The sequence below is a fragment of the Helianthus annuus genome, chromosome 14, assembly GCF_002127325.2.
Source record: "Helianthus annuus cultivar XRQ/B chromosome 14, HanXRQr2.0-SUNRISE, whole genome shotgun sequence".
Lineage (NCBI taxonomy): Eukaryota > Viridiplantae > Streptophyta > Magnoliopsida > Asterales > Asteraceae > Helianthus > Helianthus annuus.
The window spans coordinates 150,027,332-150,034,396 of record NC_035446.2 but is presented as its reverse complement, the minus strand read 5'-3'; positions in this window follow the sequence as shown (position 1 = coordinate 150,034,396).

The following is a 7,065-nucleotide window of genomic DNA, read 5'->3' as shown; positions in this document are numbered from 1 at the left end:
CGCATCGAACCATCCTTTTTTAACGAACAAGATTGGCGCTCCCCAAGGAGACGAGCTAGGCCTAATAAAACCTTTAGCTAACAGATCATCCAATTGCGTCCTCAACTCCTTCATCTCCGTTGGTGCCAATCTGTATGGTTGCTCTTGCTACAGGTGCTGCACCTGGAATAATGTCTATCCGAAACTCTACTTGCCTATCCGGTGGCAAACCGGGTAGTTCTTCAGGAAACACTTCAGGATATTCCGAGATAACAGGGATATCCTCAATCTTCGGCTTCGGCTCATCAACGGTAACTTGTGCCATATAAATGACACATCCTTTCTGCAGGCATCTGGATGCTTTGAGCATGGACACTTGCTCCGGCAATCCATGCTGGGTATCTCCTTGAATAGTAAGTGACTCACCAGACGGAGTCTTCACTATCACCTGCTTTCTATTGCACAGAATCTGGGCTTGGTTACTCGACAACCAATCCATGCCTATCACTATGTCGAATCCAGCTAGCTTAAAGGGAAGCAAGGATAGCGGGAAGGAATGATTCCTAATGGATATAACACATCCATCTAGAACAGTCGAGGCGGTTTCTATGGTTCCATCGGCTAATTCCACCTCATATTTCACACTTAAGGTTTTAACAGGAAGGTTCAACAGTTTACAAAACTTATCATCTACAAACGACTTATCAGCTCCTGAATCAAACAAGACTCTAGCAAAAACATCATTTACAAGAAACGTACCGGTAATGACGTTATCGTCAAGGACTGCTTCCTTTGCGTCCATGCTGAAGACTCTCGCATTAGTCTTCTTTCCTTCCTCGGCCTTCTTTGCAAACTTTGGGCAGTTGGGCCGAATGTGCCCTTTCTCGTTGCAACCAAAACAGGTTGCATCCTTCATTGTAGGGTGATCCCCTAAGCAGCATGATTGGTATTTCACCCCCAGTTCACAAAAATTTAGATCCGTATCTAAATATTGTAGGGATAGATCTAACCCTTCAACATCCATGCTCGAAGAACCCTGAACAGGAGTAGCAGCAACCTTTTTGGGTGAAGCCTTTTTGACATGAACAACTAGCTTCTTCTCTTTTTCAGAACCCACTTCAACACCTCGATCCCCAGAAACTTCGATATCATCACTCAACTCCACTGGTTTAGTAGAGGTGGATTGAGGAGGGGTTATGACCCCTTCACTGACGAGGATACGGACCCCTCGCTACCGCCATCAGGTACGCCTAACCATCCGATTGAGATATCGGATGGGTCGCCATTTAGGGGATCACCCTACAATGGTGGGGACAGCTTTCAGGAGAGATTTAAGCAGCATGATTGGTATTTCACCCCCAGCCACAACTCTCCGATGATCCAGTCTCACCAGGTTTCACCGGTGCACTCGCAGCACCACTCGCAGCAGCTTCAGCAGCAGCCGCCTCTACCGCAGGACCTATCTGAGGCCCTATGGCGTGACGTGATCACTCCGTCACCACCGCCGCCACCAGTTTTACCTCCTCCGCCTCAGAGGCCAAGGAGGAATGCGCGCATGTCTACGCGCGGAGGGATTCGCATAGGCACCCCTCCACATGTTGGTAGCAGCCGCTACACGTCTCTTCCCGGGGAGTCCGAGACAGGGGAGTCTCAGCATCCCGTATCGGAGGTTACTTCTGTACCGATCCCGCCTCTGCCGCCGCAGAACTATGGAGAGCCGATTCCGGCTTATGCTAGTGCCGCTCAGTTCAACCCGTTCGAGCATGTATTCCCTCAGGGTTATGATTACACGGGAGACCCTTATTGGCAAGCTGTGAACTACAGCTCACTCCCTCCTAGTGGTCCATTGGGAGACCCTTGGGCTGCTGGGCAGTCTACTTTTGGTTACCCTCCGGGTTACCAACAGCCACCGCAGCCGCAGCCGTACCAGCCGCCGCAGCCGCAGCACTTCCAGCCACCGCCACCGGCGCCTATGATGTCGCCGCCGCAGGTTCAGGAGATCCTGCATGGGATTGATAGCATGCGACGGGAGTTGCAAAGTGATCGCCGTCACAACCGTGGCATGTTCAAGAAGGTGTTTGACCTGCTCAAGGGTAAGAGCAAGAGGGATCATTGAATCCTTCGATTATTGTCTCAAGTACTCAAGTCCCTGTGTGGACATTTATCCTTGTACTCTACCCCTGGGTGGGTATATCTATCTTATTCTACCCCTGCGTGGGTATGCTTTTCTGTTGACCCCTGCGTGGGTTTGCTTTATTTTATTTTGTTATTGTTGTAATTGTTTAGCCCCTGCGCGGGTATGTTATTCATGTTATTCATGTTATTTCAAAGTCCCGTTTAGGGCATAAATGTACTAGTACTTTGTTTGAAATTTGAAATGGTTAATTTGAATTTCTCATTTTATTTATATGCATGGATAATATTAAAATAATGGAAAATATCAATTTTTATTTGATTTGCCATTTTATAAGAATCTTAGTAAGGTATAACCTAGCTTGAATGCCTTATTAACAAGCCTGGCCCTGATGGTAAAACCTGGTTGAAAGGATTCAACTCCCTGTTAACATCTGAAAACATGTTAACATTCCTGGCCAAGCGTGATCTGTAAAATCACACATGCCACCCTTTTTAATAAATTATCTACAGATTATATCTGTATACAAGTCTATTAATGACTTGATACCTACGGGTTATGACTATGTCATATAGTGGCAGTTGTGGTTTATAACTCCCTGCCAAGAAAAGAAATATCTACAGATTATATCTGTACACAAGTCTGTTTATGACTTGATACCTACGGGTTATAACTATGTTATATAATGACAGTTGTACCTATGCGAATCCCTCCGCGCGTAGACATGCGCGCATTCCTCCTTGGCCTCTGAGGCGGAGGAGGTAAAACTGGTGGCGGCGGTGGTGACGGAGTGATCACGTCACGCCATAGGGCCTCAGATAGGTCCTGCGGTAGAGGCGGCTGCTGCTGAAGCTGCTGCGAGTGGTGCTGCGAGTGCACCGGTGAAACCTGGTGAGACTGGATCATCGGAGAGTTGTGGCTGGGGGTGAAATACCAATCATGCTGCTTAAATCTCTCCTGAAAGCTGTCCCCACCATTGTAGGGTGATCCCCTAAATGGCGACCCATCCGATATCTCAATCGGATGGTTAGGCGTACCTGATGGCGGTAGCGAGGGGTCCGTATCCTCGTCAGTGAAGGGGTCATAACCCCTCCTCAATCCACCTCTACTAAACCAGTGGAGTTGAGTGATGATATCGAAGTTTCTGGGGATCGAGGTGTTGAAGTGGGTTCTGAAAAAGAGAAGAAGCTAGTTGTTCATGTCAAAAAGGCTTCAGCCAAAAAGGTTGCTGCTACTCCTGTTCAGGGTTCTTCGAGCATGGATGTTGAAGGGTTAGATCTATCCCTACAATATTTAGATACGGATCTAAATTTTAGTGAACTGGGGGTGAAATACCAATCATGCTGCTTAGGGGATCACCCTACAATGAAGGATGCAACCTGTTTTGGTTGCAACGAGAAAGGGCACATTCGGCCCAACTGCCCAAAGTTTGCAAAGAAGGCCGAGGAAGGAAAGAAGACTAATGCGAGAGTCTTCAGCATGGACGCAAAGGAAGCAGTCCTTGACGATAACGTCATTACCGGTACGTTTCTTGTAAATGATGTTTTTGCTAGAGTCTTGTTTGATTCAGGAGCTGATAAGTCGTTTGTAGATGATAAGTTTTGTAAACTGTTGAACCTTCCTGTTAAAACCTTAAGTGTGAAATATGAGGTGGAATTAGCCGATGGAACCATAGAAACCGCCTCGACTGTTCTAGATGGATGTGTTATATCCATTAGGAATCATTCCTTCCCGCTATCCTTGCTTCCCTTTAAGCTAGCTGGATTCGACATAGTGATAGGCATGGATTGGTTGTCGAGTAACCAAGCCCAGATTCTGTGCAATAGAAAGCAGGTGATAGTGAAGACTCCGTCTGGTGAGTCACTTACTATTCAAGGAGATACCCAGCATGGATTGCCGGAGCAAGTGTCCATGCTCAAAGCATCCAGATGCCTGCAGAAAGGATGTGTCATTTATATGGCACAAGTTACCGTTGATGAGCCGAAGCCGAAGATTGAGGATATCCCTGTTATCTCGGAATATCCTGAAGTGTTTCCTGAAGAACTACCCGGTTTGCCACCGGATAGGCAAGTAGAGTTTCGGATAGACATTATTCCAGGTGCAGCACCTGTAGCAAGAGCACCATACAGATTGGCACCAACGGAGATGAAGGAGTTGAGGACGCAATTGGATGATCTGTTAGCTAAAGGTTTTATTAGGCCTAGCTCGTCTCCTTGGGGAGCGCCAATCTTGTTCGTTAAAAAGAAGGATGGTTCGATGCGTCTGTGCATCGATTACCGTGAGCTTAACAAAGTCACTATCAAGAATAGGTATCCGTTACCCAGGATCGACGATCTGTTCGATCAACTGCAAGGAGCAAGCTACTTCTCCAAGATTGACCTGAGGTCAGGTTATCATCAGTTGAAGGTCAAGGAGGAAGACGTACACAAGACAGCGTTTAGGACTCGTTATGGACATTACGAGTTCCTAGTGATGCCGTTTGGGCTCACTAACGCACCAGCCGCGTTCATGGATCTCATGAATCGCGTCTGCAAACCTTATTTAGATAAGTTCGTTATCGTCTTTATTGATGACATTCTTATCTACTCGAAGAGCCAAGCTGACCATGAGAAACACCTTCGTTGTATTCTCAAACTTCTGTATCAAGAGAAGCTTTATGCCAAATTTTCGAAGTGTGAATTCTGGCTTCGAGAAGTCCAATTCCTTGGACATGTTGTAAGTGAGCGTGGTATCCAAGTAGATCCCGCTAAAGTAGAAGCAGTCATGAACTGGCAGGAGCCGAAGACTCCTACCGAGATTCGCAGTTTCCTCGGATTGGCAGGATATTATAGGAGATTCATCGAGAACTTCTCAAGGATTGCTGCGCCCCTAACTTCGTTGACCCGTAAGAAGATTAAGTTTGATTGGGGCCCTAAGCAGCAGGAATCCTTTGACATTCTGAAGCAGAAGCTGAGCAATGCGCCAGTGTTGACATTGCCCGATGGTATAGATGAATTTGTGGTGTATTGTGATGCATCGCATACGGGCATGGGTTGTGTACTCATGCAGAAAGGCAAAGTCATTGCCTATGCTTCTCGCCAGCTAAAGGTGCACGAGAAGAACTACACCACCCACGATTTGGAATTGGGTGCGGTTGTATTTGCATTGAAGCTATGGAGACATTACTTGTATGGAACCAAGTGTATCATTTATTCGGATCACAAGAGTCTTCAGCATCTGTTCAATCAGAAGGAATTGAACATGCATCAAAGGCGATGGATGGAAACCCTCAATGATTATGACTGTGAGATAAGATACCATCCAGGCAAGGCAAATGTGGTTGCCGACGCCTTAAGTAGAAAGGAAAGGGTTAAACCGATCAGAATCAATGCCAAGCGTATTGAAATAAGGAATAATTTGAATGAAAGGGTGTTAGCTGCACAGAAGGAAGCTGTGCTGGAAGCTAACTATCCTGCAGAAAAGTTGGGAGTAACTGAGGAGCAGTTATCCCACGACAAGGATGGAATGTTACGACTAAACGGACGAATATGGGTTCCAGTATATGGAGGACTTCGGGATGTTATCCTCCAGGAAGCCCACAGCTCTAAATATTCCGTTCATCCTGGAGCTGATATAAAATGTACCAGGATTTGAAATCAAACTACTGGTGGATTGGTTTGAAAAAGTCCGTGGCCGAGTATGTGGCCAAATGTTTGACTTGTGCGCAAGTCAAGGCTGAGCATCAGAAGCCGTCAGGTTTGCTTCAACAACCTGAAATTCCCAAATGGAAATGGGAAATGGTGACAATGGATTTTATCCAAGTTGCCAAAGACGAAAAAGGGAAATGATACCATATGGTCATAGTAGACAGACTGACTAAGTCAGCTCATTTTCTAAGCGCAAAGATTTTCACTTCGATGTGGGTGAAAAAGTGTTGCTTAAAGTATCACCTTGGAAAGGTGTAATGCGATTTGGAAAGAAAGGCAAGCTAAGCCCGAGATATATAGGACCTTTCAGATAATCGAACGTGTCGGGCAGTCGCTTACAAGTTAAACTTGCCTGAAGAGCTTAGTGCCATTCATAATGTGTTTCACATCTGTAATTTGAAGAAGTGTTTCGCTGACGATTCACTGGTTATACCGCATACAGACATACACATAGACGAAAGTCTAAAGTTTGTGGAAAAACCTTTGTCGATAGAGGATCGACAGGTAAAGAAGCTTCGAAGGAAGCACGTGCCTATTGTTAAGGTCAAGTGGGATGCCCGTAGAGGTCCCGAATACACGTGGGAAGTGGAATCCACGATGCAAGAGAAATATCCCCATTTGTTTGAATAAATCTCGGGGTCGAGATTTCTTTTAAGGGGGTGAGGATGTAACACCTCGAAAAATTTCGTCCAATAATGTCTTGACACGTGTCATAAGGTTCCGTTATGTGAAAACATACTTTAGAGGGACTAAAAGTGACAAACAGTGAAAACTATGGAACGTAAGGGTCCAAAGTGTCAACAATGGATAAATAGGCTCTATGATAACCCTACATAATGTTTATAACCTTAAACGGATGGTTCATGGATCATACGACGCGGAAATTGCACAAAAGTGAAGTATCGTAAACTATAGGGGCCAAAAGTGTCAACATGTTTAATTTATACCTCTGAGTGAACTTTTGGCAGACCCGAAGCTTTGTATAGCTAAAATATACTCACTAGAATATGTGGTAAAAATTTCATGAAGTTTCGTCAACGTATGAGAAAGTTATGGCCAAAACCGTACTTAAGGGACTAAAAGCGTCAACGTCGAATTTCAGGGCTTTTCGGTTGAGCGCAAAGTTATCCGAGGGCATTACCATGTTGGTAAAAGTCCTAAGGTTCTTAGAAACCAAGATTGGGGGTTTACGGGTCGAGAAAAGTAGCCGAAACATCGCATACAAGCTCAGGGACCATTTCTGCCAAAGTTTAAAAGTTGTTGGCT